The sequence below is a fragment of the Mastigoproctus giganteus genome, chromosome 4 (assembly GCF_048544385.1).
Source record: "Mastigoproctus giganteus isolate SK-2022 chromosome 4, ASM4854438v1, whole genome shotgun sequence".
Classification (NCBI taxonomy): Eukaryota; Metazoa; Arthropoda; class Arachnida; order Uropygi; family Thelyphonidae; genus Mastigoproctus; species Mastigoproctus giganteus.
In genome coordinates, this window is record NC_143578.1 from 141,473,019 (window position 1) to 141,495,929 (window position 22,911).

At 39.4% G+C, this 22,911-nt stretch overlaps 1 protein-coding gene across 3 annotated transcripts in view; it reads right to left on the minus strand.

Annotated features, from left to right (window-relative positions):
• The window catches only part of Dbct (Dihydrolipoamide branched chain transacylase E2), a 561,035-nt gene that overhangs the window by 39,908 nt on the left and 498,216 nt on the right, over positions 1-22,911 (minus strand). The window lies entirely within an intron of this gene.

Genomic DNA, 22,911 nt, shown 5'->3' on the forward strand with positions numbered 1-22,911 from the left:
GTTATTTATTTTTTCACGGGCTATTGTTTTAACTTTGTTTATATTAGGTTAGCGGGTAACCCCTATTTGAGAATCTTCTAGTTAATTCATTTATTTCTGTCGTTAGAGAAATCTGGGTGAAAGAATAAAGGTAATCCCTGTTATTAAGCGGTTTAGACCTAAAAATTTAATTTTATGTCAATCCACGTAATGGTTTCCTTGCTGCCAGAGGTATGGTGTTTGAAGACAGAAGTCTTGAGCGCTCAATGTTGAGACCGAGGGGGCTGAACCCTACGGTTCTGACAGTGGGGAAGATGTTCCACATGTTTTGTAAAATTGATATCGCCTTCCCAAAGAATTATTAGCGCGTTGGACTAGGAGAGTTGGTTGGAAAAGAAGCTTCCTATATCTAAAATAAAGGTAATCCCTGTTGTTTCATAGCAGTATTTTAATAAATCTAGATATAACAGTTTTTTAAAAGTTGATTTATTAACAGGTAGATTAGGTCGATTTTGTATTGATGCAATACTGTATTCTACTTGTGATCTACTTGTGAAAAAAAAATTAAATAAAAATTTATTGATGTAATTATTTGTCTCCAAACTTTGCCCCCCCCCCCCAGAAAATGTTCTGTTGACACCCATGTGTGCAATTTATTATTTTTCTCAATTTTTTACAGTAAAATATCAACAAAAAGAAACCAGCGCTAAAATTAGGACGAGGAGACAGGAAAACAGGAAGAATGCAATATAATCAAAGTGATATTGTTAAGGAATTTTAGTAGCAAAAAAAGACCACAACAAACAAAACAAAAAATGATTGAACATTATTTAAAAAAATTACTTTAAAATTTTTCTACATAAAATTTGAAGTAAAATACCTGTACAAATATACATATAAAAAAAAAAAGTAAAGTGCAGCCATTATCAACCCACTGCAGGATGGAAGCCTCCTTAACAATTCATGGTGAGGGAAATGGACCATAATCTGCCACGCTGGTCCAGTGCAGGTTGGCAGATCGACCGTATTTAGCAATCAGGGGCTTGAACCCTGGTCTACTCAAAGAGCGTGTGCTACTGCACTCCCGCTCCTGACCACTCGGCTACGAATATGTAAATGCACAAATTTTTATTATTTTTTAAATTAAATAAATTCATTTTTTTCACAATATTTAAAGTATTTTTCTTTTACCTTAATACATTATAACAGAATTTATTTAATCTTACCTTGCATTCGATTATCCGGAAAATCTGGCTATCCAGAAGAGGTCTAAAATTAATTATTTTGGATAACTGACACTTTACTGTATTTCATCTTTTCTGAATGAATTGCAATATTTAATGTATGAAACTTTTCATTTTTAAATAAAAAATGAAATATTTAAAAAAATGCTTTGTTATTTAAAACAAACACATACATTTCCAAACTTAGATTTCCAAACAAATTCACTTTTCTGTAAGTAAGAAAGAAAGGAAGGTTTCAGACTGCTGCATTTTAACAGTGTGAAAATGAGGGAATTTTACCCAACCCAGCAGTAGTGATGGTTGTGGCAGTGCAAATCAGAGTTGCAAAGACAGTGACATGGGACCACAGGAGCCAAAATGAGTATAAATATTAGATACTTTTATTCACTGTCATTTTCAAAATTTTTCTAAACATATATTTTAAATTTTGTGCATATATTTCAAGTCTAATGTCAACAAATATCTTCTTTCGTCTTCTCAACCTCCAACCCAAGTACGGTACTAAGTACTATAGGTTCTAATACCTTTTGTGTTTAGGGTTTTCTTTTAAAAACAAATTTCTGAAGCAAGCTATATTCATTGTTTGTATTGTATGTATATTAATTGTTTTATTTTTTGTGAAAAGAATCTTACTGCTTCTATTCTCATCGTTGGTTACACTTAGATTTCCAAACAAATTCACTTTTCTTTACTGGGTTTACCCAGAGTTCTTGGCATAAACACAGCCTAAGCATAAATATTGCCTTGTCTGTATTAAAAAAAAAGTTTTCTCTTTCTTTCTTGAGGTTACTTTTCTTCTAGATACTATTCACTCTACGCAAATCTCAAATCCACTTTACCATGAAATATTGTTCACAAATCTTGGGCAGTGCCCTCAACCTCTCTCAATCTTTTATGCTCTGTTCAAAAGGGGACAGTTAGGTTAATTAATGACCCACCTCTTATTATCTGTGTCATAGATTTTGCACGCCAGCAATCAGCATTCATTTACTGTCCAATCCAAAAACCCACAGAAGCAACCTTTTCTTATTTATCTCTTATACTGTTTTCTGGAACAACATTCCTTCACATGTGCTATCAGAAAATTACAATCTATGCAAATTTAAGTCTGATATCAACAAGTATTTTCTATATTCTCAATCTTTAATCTGCACACAAGTAGTAAGTAGTATAGCTTCTAATACCTTTGGTGTATGGGGGTTTCATGAAAAAAAGAAAAAAAGTTGAAATAGGATGTTCAAAAAATTTATTTTTAAGTTTACACTAAAACTAATAAAAATAAAGAAAATACCATGAAAAAATACCACAAGAACACAGTTCAACATGATCTCTGTAGTAATGCATAGTAGCACCCAACGTGCCACACCACATATAGGCAGTCATTAAGCAATCAATGAGTGGTGTAAAAATATAAGGGCAGGTGAAATTAACTGCACAATTCTGTCAGCACACTGTGTGAACTGACTGAAAAATCTGGGCTATAAGCATAACAGTACTTGAAACAGTTTTATTTTCTTTTTTGCTTGTGTTGAGGACAGTTTATATACATAGAATAAACTTTCAATAAATTTTTTTTAAGTTCTGTTCTGATTTACAGCTCAGTCCAAAAGTAAGCATTCACTTTTAACTATTGAATTCCGGACTTTTACGATGATTATTTATACATTTTTGGAATGTTTTTATTTTTCAACATACCTAAAATTATGTCACACTAAATGCACTCCCTGAAATAAAGGTGGAAGCAAACATGTTAAAAGCTCTAAAGCAAAATTTCTTCCTTGAAAAATTTTTTTTCCACAAAATTTTCCATCTAGATATCCGAAAATATTTTTTTATTTTAGAGTATATATTTTGAATTCCTTTTACTTGTCTTTTTGTACATGGACAGCGATGTGACATCCAAAATGTTTATAAATATCCCTTCCTGCTAAATACATTCTTCTAAAATGAATGTTGCCTGTAGATAGACCAATACTTCTTTATATCAGTTTTTTCCATTTAGTCATGATAACACCAAAAAATCCTTTAATAAAACAAAAACCCATAAACAACACATGGAACAGTTGGAAGCTAACTTATTTGTATGGGTTTCCTATTTTTAATCTGATTTTCTTCAGTAAGGTCTACTAATTTCTCAATTTTCAGCAACAGAGAGGCTTGTTTGTTATTTGTTATTTGGTTTTTAGGAGCATTAACAACTAAGGCCATATTGCTCCGGGGATATGCGGTGATCATTTCCTGACCTTTCCGCATCCTCCGTATTTGGTGGTCACGGGCTCGAACCCCGGTCTAATCAAGAAGCGTGTGCTATGCACTGCTGCTCCTGCCCACCTGGCTACGGAGGCGCCAGCAACAGAGAGGCCTTCAGAAGATTGTGATGGCATGCTTAAATAGTTCAACGTAACACAGAGTACAGGTAGCCCTCGTTTTGCGCTGGTCCGATTTCCGCCAATTCGCAATAGCACCAATCACTAACCATAATGCCATTTTTATTTATTTATTTTGTTTTTCAATTTTTTTTTTTTTTCGCAAATTTTTTATAAATTGAAAGTTTAAAATCGTCAGACAAAATTTATCGACATCATACTGTGCTATCCACTGTTCACATGATTTAGGACAATCTGAGGCAATTCACAATTAGCACATCCGTATCAGAGACGAGAAAGATTCCTGCCCTCAAACTAAACACTCGTGGATCCGGATAGTAAAGGTCCATACGGTGAACCATTCAGTTGGTTGTTGTTTACGCTATTCCCACGTTGGAAATTTATTATGGTAGAATTTTTTATTAATTGTGCTTTTATATATTGAATAAAATTAATAGTGATATCCGTGTGCAGATTTTGCCAATCGTGTTCTAAAGTTTTTAATTTAATAGAATAAATAAATCCTATGCCCATTATTGTTATTGTTATTTTTGGCACAAGGGCTCCTCAGGCCATATTGCACCCGCCATGTCTGGTAAAAGAAGTTCATTGAATCCTAGTACAATATTTGGAGGATGGAATCTGCTGAAAGCCACCCTAATGTGTGTAGGGCTATGAATATGCCTCCGTCAACTATTACTACACTATGAAGAATGCTAATAAAATAAAACAATCGATGCAAAGTAGTATGCAAAATTTTTGGTGCCCGGAACCTAACCCTGTGATTTCTGATTGACTCGATTATATAAAGGGTTCCATTTTGGTGAGTTTCATTTTTTATTGAAAATCCCAAACACAACAGGTATTAGAACCTGTAGTACTTAGTACCATGCTTGGGTTGTACGTTGAGAAGATGAAAGAAGATATTTGTTGACATTAGATGAACTTCTGTAGACTAATTTTCAGGAAATACATATGAAGGAAGGTTGTTCCAGAAAACGGCGGTCGAATGAATAAATGAGGATGATGAAAAGTTGGTTCTGTGAGTTTGAAGTTGGGCAGTAAATGGATGTTGGCTGGTGGCAGCACGTGTTCAGATTGTTTTGAAAGAGAGGGCGGGAATTATAGAAGCCAATTCAGAAGAACAGTGCCCATGGAAGTATCTGTAGAAAAGGCATACAGCAGAAACAGTACGTCTATGAGACAGAGAGTGGAGAGACTCTGTTAGAGAGGAGTCATTAATTAACCTAACTGCCCTCTGTTGAATGGAATCTATAAGCTGGAGAGAGAGGTTTTAGGGGCACCGCCCCAGATGTGGGAACAATATTCCATGGTAAGACGGATTTGCAATTTATAGAGTGATCAGCTGTTTGGAAGAAAAGTAATGCCAAGAGCAAGAAAGAAAACCAGGTTTTTCAGATGCAGAGGAAGCAATATTTGTAACGTTCTTGTGTCAGGAGAGAGATCAGAAGTCAGGGTAATCCCCAAAAGAGATACATCATTTTGCCTAGAAATCAAAGGGTAATCAAAGATAAGCATAGGACCAGAAGAATCATTTTTGCGAGATATAAAACAAGACTGAGATTTAGAAGGATTGAAATCAACTAAGTTGTCTTTGCCGCACTGGAGAATTACCTGGAGATCGGCATTTAAGGCATTGGTAGCAGATATTCGAAAAGTTCGGTCTTTGAGGTTGTCACAGACATTCTCTCAGATATGCCAGGGCAAGCTGTACTTGCTACCTGGGAGACTAAAACGCTGATTGAACTGATATTCGGGTGACATTCAAGTCAATGAACCCAATTTTGGCGAAGTCCGGACGGTCTGTGCCAGCCTAATCTTCTGCTTGCACATTCACAACAGTGGGACTGTTAGTGACCCTGGGTATAACCTCCATGCACATGCACACTGTTGGTGACCACCCAGGTGTGAATCAACGTAAGCAGGGATCGAGGTGTGGCACCCACACCACATGGGGGAATGCCACTACTCTGTGTTACAAGGCAACAACCGGTGAAATACCACCACTTTGCTTATTGGAGGCTTGAAGTGGTGGAACCCATGTTTAGTCTCCAGAGCTAAGTTCCGGTCAACCCTTCCCCTTCTCTCCCATTATGCAGTATGACTGATGACCTTTGAGATTATGATGAATGTCACGGTGAGATACAATCTTCCTTACATTTTAAGGGCACAGCTCTAAAATGGTATATGCAGGCCGGCCGCTAGTTAGTACACTGGACTGAACCTATTGGTAACTCTAGGAGGTTTCCAGATCAGCTAGTGTATAATCTTGCTAATTCTACTCTGACAGATAGTAACTGGAGAGAGTCCGAGTAGTGTGTATGAGGGGGGAGGGGGGGAATTGTCGAGGCCACGTTATGTCAAGGATCTGGGTATATTCTTCCCATGTGTACGCCATATCCAAAAATTTTATTACTTCATACAGCTTGTCCTCCCTCTCCACTTTTTCTTACTATTGTATACACCATGAATTGTCAAACTAATAGAATAAGCTTATCTGCGAAAAGATCTAAACCTCCCAAACACTTCCTAGTTAATTTAAAAAATATACATGGTCTCAATTCTAATCTGAACGATGTCCATTTCCACTTGTAGTTTGCCAAACCCCATGTACTTTGTCTGACTGAATCTCAGTTATTGGTTGATTCAACCACTGCTCATCTTAGTTGCCCAAATTGCTTTAGCCTCAAAAAGGTGGTACATGTGCATATGTCCGTTCCGATATTCCCTGTCAGAGACTTGGTAATTTGGAATCTCCTCTTTTCGATCTTCTCTGGCTTAAATCACTCTACCTCATTCTGTCAAATTCATCTATTGTCTCTACCATTCTCCCAACTCCACTAATCAATTGGAGCTCTTTGACTTCCTCTCTTTGCAACTTGACTTTCTCCAGTCCAACTTTCCTAACTGAGGTAATTTTCCTTGGTGATTTTAATGTGCACAACTCCAGCTGGCTTCCGTTTTCTAGTCACCGACCCAGCTGGTGGAGATGCTCAGGCAATTACTAATGACCTTGAAGAATCTGTTCAATGAACTTGAATCTGTTCAATGTTCATTTACTTACAAGAATACCGGACAATCCTAACCATGCAGCCAACATGCTTGATCTTTTTCTCACAAACAACCCTTCTGATTGATTGATTTGGTAGTTGTTGGCACATCGGCTTCTGTGGCCATATTGCACCTCCCAAGGTTTTTGCAGTACTTTGATCCAAGCCCGAGGCGGGAATCGAACCCGAGACCTTTGGGTTGCCGGGCAGGTACTTTACCCACTCGGCTAGCCCGGTTGGCGCACAACCCTTCTAAGTACACGGTCAAAGAGAGTGGTCCTTTAGGCACCTAAGAACACAACTTGGTGATTGTCTCTTCTCCAATGGAGCCTTTATCTCATGGCTATTCCCAACCTTGTATTGTTCTTTTCCTTGGTCAGATTACTGTTTCAAAACTTCTGATGTCAACATTTGCTCAGATTGTGTCAGTGAAGGAATGGAATCCTTTATTCCACACTTGACTTTAAAATCTCATCCTTTATGTAAACCTTGGTTTCCCAATAAATGTGCTGCTGTTCAAGAGAAGAACGTTGCATATCATATTTGGCTTGTTTCCAAATCTTCAGATTCATTTTCTGCCTACACCAAAGCTTTCAAAAATTGTAAAGCAGTAGTAGTAGTGGCATGTGATGCAAGAAAGCAAGTGTATGAGCTTATGCAGCATTAGCTAAAAAAAAAAAAAAAAAAATTACACCATTCCCCCCAAATGCCTGTCCAGTTCCTCCTTAAATTTATTTAACCTACCAACTTCCACAACGACAGATGGAAGTTGATAGGATAAATAAACCTATCAACCAAATTTGTTCCAGCAATTAACCACCAACTGGCTAAAGACAAATTTCCGCACATCTATTCTATATCTCTCCTTCCTCAATTTATTCTCCCATAGGCTCGTAAACTGAAAAAGTGGAAAAATCCCATTAGAATTCAGCGTGCTCAACCCATTCAAGGCCTTATACCCTGAAAACAGATCACCTCACAGGTGCCTAGTCTCCAGCTGTTGCAATTGGCAGGAACTTAAGCCTCTCCTGGTAAGAGGATCCCTTCATTCCTCTCACCAATCTTGTTGCCCTTCTCTGTACATGCTCAAGAAAATCTACATCCTTCCTAAAATGAGGCCTCCAGACCTGAACACAGTACTCAAGGCATGGCCTGACTACTGCCTTATACAGAGGGACAATCACATCCTTTTCCCTGCTAGCAAAATTCCTATATATCATTGACAACACCCCACGACCTATCTTGGCAGCTTGTCTGCATTGCTCAGAAAACTTCATATCTGACTGCATAATTACTCCCAGGTCTTTTTCATTTCCTACCACCTTAAGTGTAGTACCACACAGTTGGTACGTTTCTCTGTGGTGACTTCTACCCATATGCAGTACTTTGCATTTTTCAATGTTAAACTTCATTTGTCACTTCTCAGCCCATCTGCTCAACTTTTCTAGATTCTGTGGCAGCAGCATACTGTCATTACTGTCATTAACAACCCTGCCAACCGTTGTATCATCTACAAACTTCGATAGTAAGCCTGATGTACCTCCATCAATATCATTGATAAATATACAAAACAACAGAGGACCCAAGACGAACCCTGTGGGACTCCACTAATAACATTAGTCCACGAAGAGCAGCACCCATTAATTACCACCCTCTGTCTTCTCCCAATCAACCATCCTTTTATCCATTGTAGCAACTTACCCTTAATACCATTCTGCTCCAATTTGTACAGTAGTCTTCCATGCGTAACAGTGTCAAAAGCTTTCCTGAAATCCAAGTAAATGATGTGCAAAAATTTGCCATTAGCCAGCGGGTAGTTGGTTGGTGGTACAGACTTCCATCCCTTGTTGCGGAAGTTGATAGAATAAATAAATTTAAGGCTCAGCTGGACAAGTATTTGGACCGAAGGGAGGGGTGAAATGAGAGCAGGTTTTTTTTTGGCTGATGCTACATAAGTTTACTTTCTTGCATTATATGCCTCTACTATATTAGCATTAGCTAATATAAAAATTATTTTTTGCATCCAGTTCCTTTGTAACCACATCATAATAACCAATCAAATTTGTCAGACAAGACTTTCCCTTAACAAACCCATGCTGTGTCTAAATTATTGATGCAGTCTTGTCTAGATGATCCTGCAATGCATCTTTAACCAGCGACTCTATTTTACCCGGAACAGAAGTTAAAATAACTGGTCTATAATTGCTCATGTCACCCTTCGATCCCCCCTTTGTGAATTGGGGACAAATTTGCACATCTCCAGTTTGTGGGGACCTCCCCTGAGTCCAAGGATGCTCTCATAATTATGGCTAAGGGTTCGCTTTCGTCCTTTGCCGCCGCCTTTAATATAACTGGATAGATCCCATCCATCCCAGGTGCCTTTCTTATGTTTAACTTCAACAATTTCTCCTCTACTTTGTTCTCAGTTATTACGAAATTATTAAGAACCCTGTTACAATTTCATAACCTTGTGGCATTTTCAAACCTTAATAACCCCTCATGTGTGAAAGTAGATGCAAAATACTCATTCAGTTTGTTTGCTATCTGAGCAGGATCATCAACAATCGAGCCATCGATATCAAGTGGACCAATCAGATTTACCCCCTTCCTTTTAGAATTTATATAAGTAAAAAAATCCTTGCTGTTTTTCTTTGCATCCTTTGCAAAGATTTCTCAAAATCTGCCTTCACCTGCCTAACCTCCTTTGTGACTTGATTACAGACTAGATTATATATATCATAGGCTTCTGTGTCACCTGATAATTTATATGCATCCCATGCATTTCTCTTCTCTGCAACGAGTCTCATTAGTTCATTTGACAACCATTTAGGCCTAAACCTTGAACAATATTGCTTAACAGGTATGAAACGTTTATTAATTAGCAGTCCAAACTAGAATTGGAACAGACTAAGAGTAGAAAACTTGCTTCTTGCCCTAATGGTAGCTGAGTATTCTGGTCTCTTGCCAAAGCTATTGGCCGCAAATTTTGCCCATCTCTACTCCCACCTTTGTCCTAACCAGTTGGTTCTGTTGTCACTTCAGCCAAGGATAAAGCTGACCTGCTAGCATCCCATTTTTTTTCCAACTCCTGTTTTAATGATCATGATAAAACACCTGCCACCATTCCCAACACGCTCCATTCAGTACCTCCTGTGGTCTTCCGTCAAAAGGATGTAAGAAGGATTTTAACAAATCTTGATGCTAAGAAAGCTCCAGGTCCTGATGGTATTTCTCCACTTGTTTAGCATTAACATTAGCAGAGGCATATGATGCAAGAAAGCAAGCTTATGTGCAGCATCAGCCAAAAAAAAACCCCTTCCACTTCACCCCTCCTTTCTTCCGAAATACCTGTCCAGCTGAGCCTTAAATTTATTTAGGCTATAAACTTCCACAACAAGGGATGGAAGTCTGTTCCACCAACCATCTACCCGCAGGCTAAAGGCAAATTTCCCCACATCTATCCTACATCTGTCTTTCCTCAGTTTGAATTTATGCTCTCTCAGGTGATTATTCTGAGCAAGAGGCAGTATCCCATCAGCATTCAGCATGCTCAAACCATTCAAGGCTTTGTACACCTCTATGAGATCACCTCGACGGTGCCTAGTCTCGAGACACTATAATTTGCAAAACTTAAGCCTTTCTTCGTAAGAGCAACCCTTTGTTCTGTTCACTAACCTTGTTGCCCTTCTCTGTACTCGTTCCAGCAGCTCTACATCCTTCTTGAAATGAGGCCTCTTTATACAGTACTCATGGTGCGGCCTGACCATTGCCTTATTTTCCAACTCCTGTTTTAATGATCATGATTAAACACCTGCCACCATTCCCAACACGCACCATTCAATACCTCCTGTGGTCTTCCGTCAAAAGGATGTAAGAAGGATTTTAACAAATCTTGATGCTAAGAAAGCTCCAGGTAAAAAGGGAATAATCACCTCCCTATCCCTGCTAGAAAAATTCCTTTATATCATTGATAAGACACCACGAGCCACTCTTGCAGCCCGTCTGCACTGCTCAGAGAACTTCATATCTGCCTGCACAATTACCCCCAGGTCCTTTTCATTCTCTACCACTGTCAGTGTAGTACCACAGAGTTGATACGTTGCTCTGGGGTTGCTGTTTTCCATATATAGTACTTTACATTTGTCAATGTTAAACTTCATTTGGCACTTCTCAGCCCATCTGCTCAACCTTTCCAGATCCAGTTGCAGCAGTGTCAGTAGTGTCCTTAACAACCCTACCAACCTTCGTATCGTCTGCAAACTTGGACATTAAGATTGATATACCATCGTCATTATTATTTATAAATACAGAAAACAACAATGGACCCAACACTGAAACCTGAGGGACTCCACTAATAACATTAGTCCATGATGAGCAGTGTCCATTAATTACCACTCTCTGTCTTCTACCACTCAACCATCCCTTTATCCATAGCAACAATATGCCACCAATGCCACACTGCTCCAATTTGTGCACCAGTTTTTCATGTGCAACAGTATCAAAAGCCTTTCTAAGATCCAAATATATGATATCAAAATTATTATTTGCATCCAGTTCCTTTGTGACTACATCATAGTATCCAATTAATTAAATAGGTCAGGCAAGACCCTCCCTTAACAAAACCATGCTGTGTCTGAGCTATAACTGAATTCTTGTCAAGATGATCCTGCAGTGCTTCTTTAACCAGTGCTTCCATTAATTTTCTTGGAACAGAAGTTAAACTCACGGGTGAATTGGGGTTACATTTGCACAACTCCAGTCTGTGGGTACCTCCCCTGAGTCCAAGGAAGCTCTCATAATTATGGCTAACGGACTGCTTACTTCCTTTGCTGCCTCCTTTAATATAACTGGATAGATCCCATCCACCCCAGGTGCCTTTCTTGTATTTATCTTCAACAATTTATCCTCCACTTTACTCTCAATTATGACAAGATCATCTAGCTCACTGCCAGTGTTTACTTCATCTATAGCATTCCCCTTCCTGAATAACTCCTCATGTGTGAATGTAGATGCAAAATATTGATTTAGTTTGTTAGCTACCTGAGCAGGATCATGAACAGTTGAACCATCGATATCAAGTGGACCAATCCGATTCATCCCCTTCCTTCTAGAGTTTACATAAGTAAAGAACTCCTTGCTGTTTTTCTTTGCATCCCTTGCCAAAGATATCTCGTAATCTGCCTTCGCCTGCCTAACCTCCTTTGTAACTTGGTTACAGATCAACTTATATCTATCATAGGCTTCTGTGTCACATGTTAATTTATATGTATCCCATGCATTTTCTTCTCTGCCATATGTCACATTAGTTCATCTGACATCCATTTAGGCCTGAACCTTGAACAATATTTCTTAGTTGGTATGTAAAGCCTAGTAGATTCCAAGATAAGTTCTTTGAATGCTTCCCATTTTGAGTTTGATGTTGGTAACATCATCTGTTGGTCCCACTGTATAGAATTTAAATACTGTCTCAGACCATCGTAGTCACTTTTACGAAAGCAATAACCCTTCCCTTTACCCCTGATGGTAGTTACCTCCTTGAGTAAATCCCACTTCAGCACACTGTGATCAGTGCCACCTAGTGTATCTGCAGATTCTTAATGCATGAAGAATCACTAATGATAATCAAATCAAGAGTATTGCTCCCTCTAGTTGCCTCCCGAACATGCTGATTTAGAAAAAAATCATCCAATAAATCCACAAATGCCTTGCTAGTGTGTGAGTGACTAACCCACAAATTCCAGTCAATATCTGGGAAATTAAAATCCCCCATTATAAGACTCTCTGATTTACTGGCCCACTCTATTTCCCTGTACAGTTTCTTATTATACTCATCAGAGTCATTAGGCCTATAGCACACGCCTACTCTCAATTTTGATCTCCCAATGGTTATGTCACACCAAACTGACTCAACACTGCACTGTCCAGCGATATCGACTGGCTTCACTTTCTTGGATTTTATGTGTTTCTTAACTAATAGCATAACCACTCCTCCCTTCCTATCCTGTCTATCCTTTCTGTAGATGTTGTACTCCCCAAATTCCAGTTCTGCATTACTTATATCTGTGTGACACCACGTCTCTGATATCCCAACAATATCCGCCTTTGATGCTTTGAGCAATACCTCAAATTCATCAAATTTATTTACCAAACTCCTAGCATTTGTGTACACGCAAGTATACATGCACCTGTTCTTTTTCTTAGCTACCCTAACTCAACCCATGTGTTTACTTGTACCCCAATGACTCCCAGCAGTCTCTGAAATATCCTGCATCCCATTTTCCAGGCTGCTGCTCATTCCAATAGAAGCAGTGCAAGAATCACTTTCACCTCTGCCAGTGGCTACTATTAATCTATTAGTCCTTGTATCCCCCCAATCTAGCAGATTTCTGACCCACCTGAGACTGCCTCGATAGCATCAGCAAACATTCTTGCACCCTTTCTATTTATGTGTATCGTATCCCTGTAGAAGCAGTCTCTCCTGTTAACAAGTACAGACCAGGCTGAAAAAAATTCTACCCCTTGAGCCTTGCACAATCTTTCCAGGGCCGAATTGATCAACAGGGCTCTCACCATATACTCCCTCCTATCGTGTCTGGGCAGAATTGCAGAAACTTTCAAATTCAAACCAAATTCACGGCTTTTTTCAACAGTGACCTGTACTTGTTAAGTAATTCCGCCGGTCTCCTACTCTTAATATCATTAGTGCCAACGTGTATAACTATATCACCTTTTGTGCCCTTAAAAGATGATATCTGCAGGGCAAGGTTTGCCCTGATAGAGCAGGGCAAGGTTTTTCAAAATGGAAAAGTGGAATGCAATGTGCTATCACCGGCAAAACTATGGATAGGATTTCCAGTCAATGGAAGAAGGTCGTTAATATACAAGAGGAAAAGAGTGGGGGAAAGAACTGAACCTTGGAGAATTCCATTTGTGCCTGTCTCCCCAAGGAAACTAACCCCGACATAAATCGAGAAATACCTGTATATGTTATTTTGTGATTTCTACACTGAAAAAAAAATGCAGTCTGCCATTAGCAAAAATAAAGATCAATTAATTTTGAGATAATTTATAAAAAGCATAAATAGATGGCAATACAGAGAGGAAACCAATTTTAAAATTGGAAAACAGAGTTGTGCATTGAGAACATTGTAATTGGAAGAGGAAGACAAAGAAAAAAAGAAAACACTGATAGCCATTAAATACTGAACATAAACACAGTTTATTCTGATTGTTTAAATGAAATATAAATAGATGACAGCCAGAATTCTAGGTAAACACATTTGTTATAATTATTAATGCTGACAGTGCCATGACTATAAAAAACAACTGAATAGAAACAACATTAATAAATTTAAATGTTGCTGTTTATGTGAAATGTATGATACTACAATAATTCTGTCAGTACAGCAGGCACAAATATTACACCACAAATGAAAAACAAACATTTTTTTGCAATGGATAGCATGATCCCAATCTTTCTGCATTTGTTGAAATGGAGTTTTTGGTTGCCTGTATTTTTATTTGATTTGCTGTCAGTATTTTTACGTGATTTGTTGACTCATTTTTTTTTCTTATTTGCCCTTTCTCTCAGTTGAATATTTTAGGCTGAGTTTAAATAGGTTATGTATGCTATTTCCCTTGCTTAGATTGCCATTGCTAAGAATAAGAATAAGGAATAATAATTATTTCTAATTCTAGAAATGCTGTGTAATAAGCCTATTTGCTAGTACATTTAATTCCAGTAACAATTGTGATACTAACATTCTTGAATTTATGAATTTTGAAGTGTGCTAATTTGAAATCCATTCCAAATGGTTTATGTATACATTGCTCAATGTGGTGGTTTTTTAATCTGCGTCTGTTCATATGAATGAGAGTAAGCTGACATATCGCAAATTTTTTAAATTACAAAATAGATCTCTTGGTTCCCCTTACTGCTTTCCCATGTTTTCAATTTCGAAGAAAGATATATCATGATTAGATATATCCAGATAAACCCAGATAAATCCAGATAAAACATCCAGATATATCAGGATGTTTCACGAGCGCAGCCTGTGTGGATGTACATTTTTGCCGCTCCTGGAACAGACAAGTTTTTTCTGATTTATTTTCTGTTTTATTAGCTTAAATTGGCATATTAACTTATTTTCTAGAGTAGCTTTATATTCCTATTTACGATACTTAGATTAAAGTAACTTAGATAGAGATTTTGTAGGTATTACTTAGTATCGGAAAGGGTATCAAATCCACGTGTTTATCGTTCGTAATTGCCACCACTATTACGCGATACAAAATATCTCGAAATAGATAGCATGAGCTTAATATAGTATAGTACATTACATAATATTGTCAAATAAATTGTACTTTTAACTATACATATAACGACTTGGGTTACGTAACATAAATAATTAGTAAAAAATAAATAATTAATACTTAACTTGATACGGAAGTTATATAAAGGAATTTCGTAGATAACACTCGATACTGAAACATAAATATAGCGTTATAACTGTGTTTAGATATAAGTTCAGGGTTTTAATTTTGTACTGAAATTGAAATTTTATTGAAATTAAATCGAAATCATGACTCAGACCAGAGCAGCAAAGCAAAAGGCTCAAGCTAATGGAAGTGCTGTGGCTCAGGGGAGAACTGAGGGGGAGCAGTTGCCCTCTGAATCACAGCCTATTAAAATGCACTGCTTGCTTGATGTTTGTGGAGCAGTCGGGTACGGGACATGATACTGCCATGGGGGTTGTCTTTATGTGTGCGCGCACGATGCAAGGAGTGTAAGGAAATCAGGCGACAACTCAGCGTTCTTATGGGACTATATGAGAGCTTGAAGGACAGGGTGGATGCCCTCGAAGGATTAAAAATCAGGGGCCCATCAAGCTCTCAGATGCCCACACCAATGCCAGAGCTTGCACTTGGTCATCACACAACACAGCGGCAGCCCCCAAGGCAGAATGCGCTGGTCCCAAAGGAACTAGTAGTTGTTGTTGGTGACTCTATTGTCAGGGAAACGGGAAACATGCTTTGTAAAAGGGATAGACGGAACAGGACCAGGGTATGTCTGCCAGGGGCAAAGGTTGATGACGATGTAGAGCAGATATCATCTTTTAAGGGTACAAAAGGTGATATAGTTGTACACGTTGGCACTAATGATATTAAGTGTAGGAGACCGGCGGAATTACTTAACAAGTACAGGTCACTGTTCAAAAAAAGCCGTGAATTAGGGTTGAATTTGAAAGTGTCTGCAATTCTGCCCAGACACGATAGGAGGGAGTATATGATGTATATGATGAGAGGCCTGTTGATCAATTCGGCCCTGGAAAGATTGTGCAAGGCTCAAGGGGTAGAATTTTTTTTCAGCCTGGTCTGTACTTGTTAACAGGAGAGACTGCTTCTACAGGAATGGGATACACTTAAATAGAAAGGGTGCAAGAATGTTTGCTGATGCTATCGAGGCAGTGTTAGGTGGGTCGGAAAACTGCTAGATTGGGGGGGGGATACAAGGACTAATAGATTAACAGTAGCCACTGGCAGAAGTGAAAGAGATTCTTGCACTGCTTCTATTGGAATGAGCCGCAGCCTGGAAAAAAAAAGCAGGATATTTCAGAGACTGCTGGGAATCATTGGGGTACCAATAAACACATGGGTTGTGTTAGGGTAGCTAAGAAAAAGAATAGGTGCATGTATACTTGTGTGTACACCAATGCTAGAAGTTTAGTAAATAAATTTGATGAATTTGGGATATTGCTCAAAACATCAAAGGCAGATATTGTGGGGATTTCAGAGACAGATGTCACAGATATAAGGAATGCAGAACTGGAATTTGGGGAGAACAATGTCTACAGAAAGGATAGACAGGATAGGAAGGGAGGAGGGGTTATGCTATTAGTTAAGAAATACACAAAATCCAAGGAAGTAAAGCCAGTCGACATTGCTGGACAGTGCAGTGTCGAGTCAGTTTGGTGTGACATTAGCATTGGGAGATCAAAATTGGGAGTAGGAGTGTGCAATAGGTCTGATGAGTATAATAAGAAACTGTACAAATGGTACTACGAAAGTTTGGCAATACAGCTTTGTTTATTTAATTTTTTCAAAGTAATTTCCTCTACATTCAATACACCTCTCCATCCTCCGAAACCAATCTTTAAACCAGTTCTGCCAAGTTTCACTAGGGAGTAAAGCACACTCGTTGTCCCAAGCCCGTAGAAGGTCCTCATCACTGGAAAACCGCCTCCCTTTTAGCTTCATTTTCACATGCGGGAACAGTGCAAAGTCGCAGGGAGCAAGGTCTGGACTTTAGGGAGGGTGCTCGAGAAGTTTCAGTCCTGTCGTGGTCAAATATTCGGTGCAGGCTTTGGCGCGGTGAGCTGCAGCATTATCGTGATGGAGGTACCAGGTGTCCATTCTTGACTTTGGCCGCAGGTTCTTCATAGATCCAATGACTTTAGGCAGGCATTGTTCAGTATACCACTTAGCTGTGACTGTCTTCTGCGTGTCCAAAACGACACGTTCCACAATTCCACTCGATTTGAAAAATACAGCTATCATTTTCTTCTTTAGAGATGGGGATTTTCTGACAATTACGGATGTGTCGTCATCATCAAAGACCCAAACTTTGTGTTGAGCCTTCGTCGGCAGATCGTAATAGTACAGCCAAGTCTCGTCACCCGTCACGATGTTGTTCACATACGGAGATTGTCCCTTATCAAACCTTTTTAACATCTCCCGGCACCAAGTCACACGTCGTGTCATCTGCTCTTCAGTCAGTTGATGCGGCACCCAGAGAGAACAAAGTTTCTTCACGTGCAAATGATCTTGCAGAATCGAACGAATTGCTGGTGCATTTAGGCCCAAAGTATCCTCTATCTGTTGGTAGGTCACTCGCCTGATTTCGTCAAGCATTTTCCTCACAGCAGTAACGTTTTCCTCCGTAACTGACGTTCGTGGCCTTCCCGGCCTCTCAGAATCCTCCAGAGTGAAATTTCCCCTTTTGGAATTCTCTATACCACCTGAATATCGTTGTACGATGTGGACAATCATCATGTAGTGCAAGAGTCATTTCTTCTAAGCACTGGTCTATGGTTAAACCACGCACGAAATTGCGATGCCATCGCAAGCACTTTACACTCTCACTACTAATGAATAACTGAGCCCATCGACTTGGCGTGGCGGCTACTATGCACGTATGAACATGTCTCAACATGCAGCAACATGCAGCTTCCTGTGATTCATTGTTGCGTCATATTGCAAAACTTTCCTAGTACCCTTTGTACAGGTAAATAGAGTGGGCCAGTAAATAAGAGTCTTATAATGGGGGATTTTAATTTCCCAGATATTGACTGGAATTTGGGGCTGGTCACACACACTAGCAAGGCTTTTGTGGATTTATTGGATGATTGTTTTCTACATCAGCATGTTCGGGAGGCAACTAGAGGGAGTAATACTCTTGATTTGATTATCAGTAGTGATTCTTCATGCATTAGGAATCTGCAGGTAAATGAACCACTAGGTGGCAGTGACCACAGTGTGCTGAAGTGGGATTTACTCAAAGAGGTAACTACCATTAGGGGTAATGGTTATTCCCTTCGTAAAGGCGACTACGATGGACTGAGACAGTATTTAAATTCTATACAGTGAGACCAACTGATGATTTTACCAACAGCAAATTCAAAATGGGAAGCATTCAAAGAACTTATCTTGGAAGCTGCTAGGCTTTACATACCAACTAAGAAATATTGTTCAAGGTTTAGGCCTAAGTGGATGTCAGATGAACTAATGAGACATATGGCAGAGAACAAAAATGCATTAGCATTAGTAGAGGCATTTGATGCAAGAAAGCAAGCTTATGGAGCATCAGCCAAAAAAAAATAAAGTAAAATAAATAAATAAAAAATAACCACTTCCACTTCACCCCTCTGTTCGTTCGAAATACCTGTCCAGCTGAGCCTTAAACTTATTTAGGCTATCAACTTCCACGACAAGGGATGGAAGTCTATTCCACCAACCAACCACCCGCTGGCTAAAGGCAAATTTCCTCACGTCTATCCTACATCTGTCTTTTCTCAATTTGAATTTATGCCCTCTCAGGTGATTATTCTGAGCAAGAGGAAGAATCTCATCAGCATTGAGCATGCTCAAACCATTCAAGGCTTTATACACCTCTATCAGATCACCTCGCCGGTGCCTAGTCTCCAGACACTGTAATTTGCAAAACTTAGCCTTTCTTCGTAAGAGCACCCCTTTGTTCCATTCACTAATCTTGTTGCACTTCTCTGTACTCGTTCCAGCATCTCTACAACCTTCTTGAAATGAGGCCTCCAGACCTGTATACAGTACTCTAGGTGTGGTCTGACCATTGCCTTATACAAGGGAATAATCACCTACTTATCCCTGCTAGAAAAATTCCTAAATATCATCGACAATACACCATGAACTACTCTTGCAGCCCGTCTGCACTGCTCAGAAAACTTCATATCTGCCTGCACAACCACCCCAGGTCCCTTTCATTCTCTACCACTTTCAGTGTAGTACCACAGAGTTGATACGTTGCTCTGGGGTTGCTGTTGCCCAAATGTAGTACTTTACATTTGTCAATGTTAAACTTCATTTGCCACCTCTCAGCCCATCTGCTCAACCTTTCCAGATCCTGTTGCAGTAGCATAGTGTCAGTAGTGTCCTTGACAACCTTTGTATCGTCTGCAAACTTGGACATTAAGCTTGATATACCATCATCAATATCATTTATAAATACAGAAAACAATAATGGACCCAATACTGAACCCTGAGGGACTCCACTAATAACATTAGTCCACGATGAGCAGTGTCCATTGATTACCACTCTCTGTTTTGTCCCCCTCAACCACTCCTTTATCCATAGCAGCAATTTGCCTCCAATGCCACACTGCTCCAATTTGTGCAGCAGTCTTCCATGAGCAACAGTATCAAAAGCCTTTCTAAGATCCAAGTATATAATATCAAAGTTATTCCCTGCATCCAGTTCTTTTGTGACTGCATCATAGTATCCAATCAAATTGGTCAGGCAAGACTTCCCCTTAACAAAACCATGCTGTGTCTGAGCTATAACTGAAGTCTTGTCTAGATGATCCTGCAGTGCTTCTTTAACCAGTGCCTCCATTAATTTTCCAGGAACAGAAGTTAAACTAACAGGTCTATAATTACTTGTGTCGCCCTTTGATCCTCCTTTGTGAATTGGGGTCACATTTGCACATCTCCAGTCCATGGGTACTTCCCCTGAGTCCAAGGAAGCTCTCATAATAATGGCTAAGAGTTTGCTTACTTCCTTTGCTGCCTCCTTTAATATAACTGGATAGATCCCATCCACCCCAGGTGCCTTTCTTGTATTTATCTTCAACAGTTTCTCCTCCACTTTATTCTAAGTTATTACAAGATTCTCTAGCTTACTGCTAGAGTTGAATGCACCTCTGGCATTCTCCTCGCTGAATAACTCCTCATGTGTGAATGTCGATGCAAAATATTCATTCAGTTTGTTAGCTACCTGAGCAGGATCTTCAACAGTTGACCCATCAAGTGGACCAATCTGATTCATCCCCTTCCTTCTAGAGTTTACATAAGTAAAGAACTCTTTGCTGTTTTTCTTTGCATCCCTTGCCAAAGATTTCTCGTAACCTGCCTTCGCATGCCTAACCTCCTTTGTAACTTGGTTACAGATCAACTTGTTATCATTGGCTTCTGTGTCACGTGTTAATTTGTATGTATCATATGCATTTTTCTTCTCTGCCATATGTCTCATTAGTTCAACTGACATCCACTTAGGTCTAAACCTTGAACAATATTTCTTAGTTGGTATGTAAAGGCTAGTAGCTTCCAAGATAAGTTCTTTGAATACTTCCCATTTTGAATTTGCTGTTGGTAACATCATAAGTTGGTCCCACTGTATAGAATTTAAATACTGTCTCAGTCCATCGTAGTCGCCTTTACGAAAGCAATTACCCTTCCCTTTACCCCTAATGGTAGTTACCTCTTTGAGTAAATCGCACTTCAGCACACTGATCACTGCCACCTAGTTACTAAACTCCTAGCATTGGTGTACACGCAAGTATACATGCACCTGTTCTTTTTCTTAGCTACCCTAACACAACCCATGTGTTTACTTGTACCCCAATGATTCCCAGCAGTCTCTGAAATATTGTGCATCTTATTTTCCAGGCTGCGGCTCATTCCAATAGAAGCAGTGCAAGAATCACTTTCACCTCTGCCAGTGGCTACTGTTAATCTATTAGTCCTTGTATCCCCCTAATCTAGCAGTTTTCCGACCCACCTAACACTGCCTCGATAGCATCAGCAACATTCTTGCACCTTTTCTATTTAAGTATATACCATCCCTGTAGAAGCAGTCTCTCCTGTTAACAAGTACAGACCAGGCTGAAAAAAATTCTACCCCTTGAGCCTTACACAATCTTTCCAGGGCCGAATTGATCAACAGGGCTCTCATCACATACTCCCTCCTATCTTGTCTGGGCAGAATTGCAGACACTTTCAAATTCAACCCTAATTCATGGCTTTTTTTCAACAGTGACCTGTACTTGTTAAGTAAATCCGCCGGTCTCCTACTCTTAATATCATTAGTGCCAACGTGTACAACTATATCACCTTTTGTGCCCTTAAAAGATGATATCCGCTCTACAACTTCATCAACCTTTGCCCCTGGCAGACATACCCTGGTCCTGTTCCACCTATCCTTTTTACAAAGCATGTTTCCCGTTTCGCTGACAATAGAGTCACCAACAACTACTAGTTCCTTTGGGACCAGCGCATTCTGCCTTGGGGACTGCCGCTGTGTTGCGTGATGACCAAGTGCAAGCTCTGGCATTGGTGTGGGCAGCTGAGAGCTTGATGGGTCCCTCACTTTTAATCCTTCGAGGACATCCACCCTGTCCTTCAAGCTCTCATATAGGCCCATAAAAACGCTAAGTTGCGGACTGATTTCCTCACACTCCTTGCATCGCGCACTCACAAGGACATCCCCCATGGCAGTATCATGTCCCGTACCCGACTGATCCACAAACATCAAGCAAGTAGTTTAATAGGCTGTGATTCAGAGGGCAACTGCCCCCCTCAGTTCTCCCCTGAGCCACAGCACTCCCATTAGCTTGAGCCTTTTGCTTTGCTGCTCTGGTCTGAGTCATGATTTCGATTTAATTTCAATAAAATTTCAATTTCAGTACAAAATTAAAACCCTAAACTTATATCCCAACACAGTTATAACGCTATATTTATGTTTTAGTATCGAACTACGAACCTTTAGTATCGAATTACGAACCTAAGAGGGCATAAATTCAAATTAAGAAAAGACAGATGTAGAATAGATGTACGGAAATTTGCCTTTAGCCAGCGGGTGGTTAATTGCTGGAACAAACTTCCATCTGTCATTGTGGAAGTTGATAGGTTGAATAAATTTAAGGAGGAACTGGAGAAGCATTTGGAGGCAATGGTGTGATTTTTTTTTTTTTTTTTTTTTTTTTTTTGGCTGGTGCTGCAGAAGCTCATACACTTGCTTTCTTGCATCACATGCCACTACTACTACTACTACTCATCGCAATCATTAGACCTATAACACACTCCTACTCTTATTTTTGATTTTTATTTTCTGAGTGCTAAAGTCACACCACATTGGCTGAACATTGCACATTGCCTATGGTTTTATATGCTTCTTACCTAAGGTCATATCCCCACCCACCACATCCTGTCAATCTTTGCTGACATATTGTACTCTCCAAACTTTGTGAATACCATGTATTTGAGCGACACCAAAATGACCTGGTGTCTCCGTAGCGAGGTTGGATGGAGCAGCAGTGCGTAGCACATGCTTCTTGATTAGACCGGGGTTCGAGCCCGTGACCACCAAATACGGAGGATGTGGAAAGATCAGGGAATGACCAACACATATCCCCGGAGCACTATGGCCTTAGTTGCTAATGCTCCTAAAAACCAAACAACAACCAAAATATCTGCATTTGATCATTTGACCAGAACTTCAAATTCATCAAATTTATTTACTATACTCCTAGCATTAGTGTACCTGCAAGTACCCACATGCAACTGTTTTTGCTCTTAGTAACCTTAATGTAGCCCATGTATTTGCTTGTTCCCAAAGGACCCTCAGAAGGTTGTGAAATCCCTGACACCTTGCTTCGAGGTTGCTGGAAAGAAGTAGTGCTAAAATCACTTTCATCTTTGCCTGTAGCTATTGTCAATCTATTA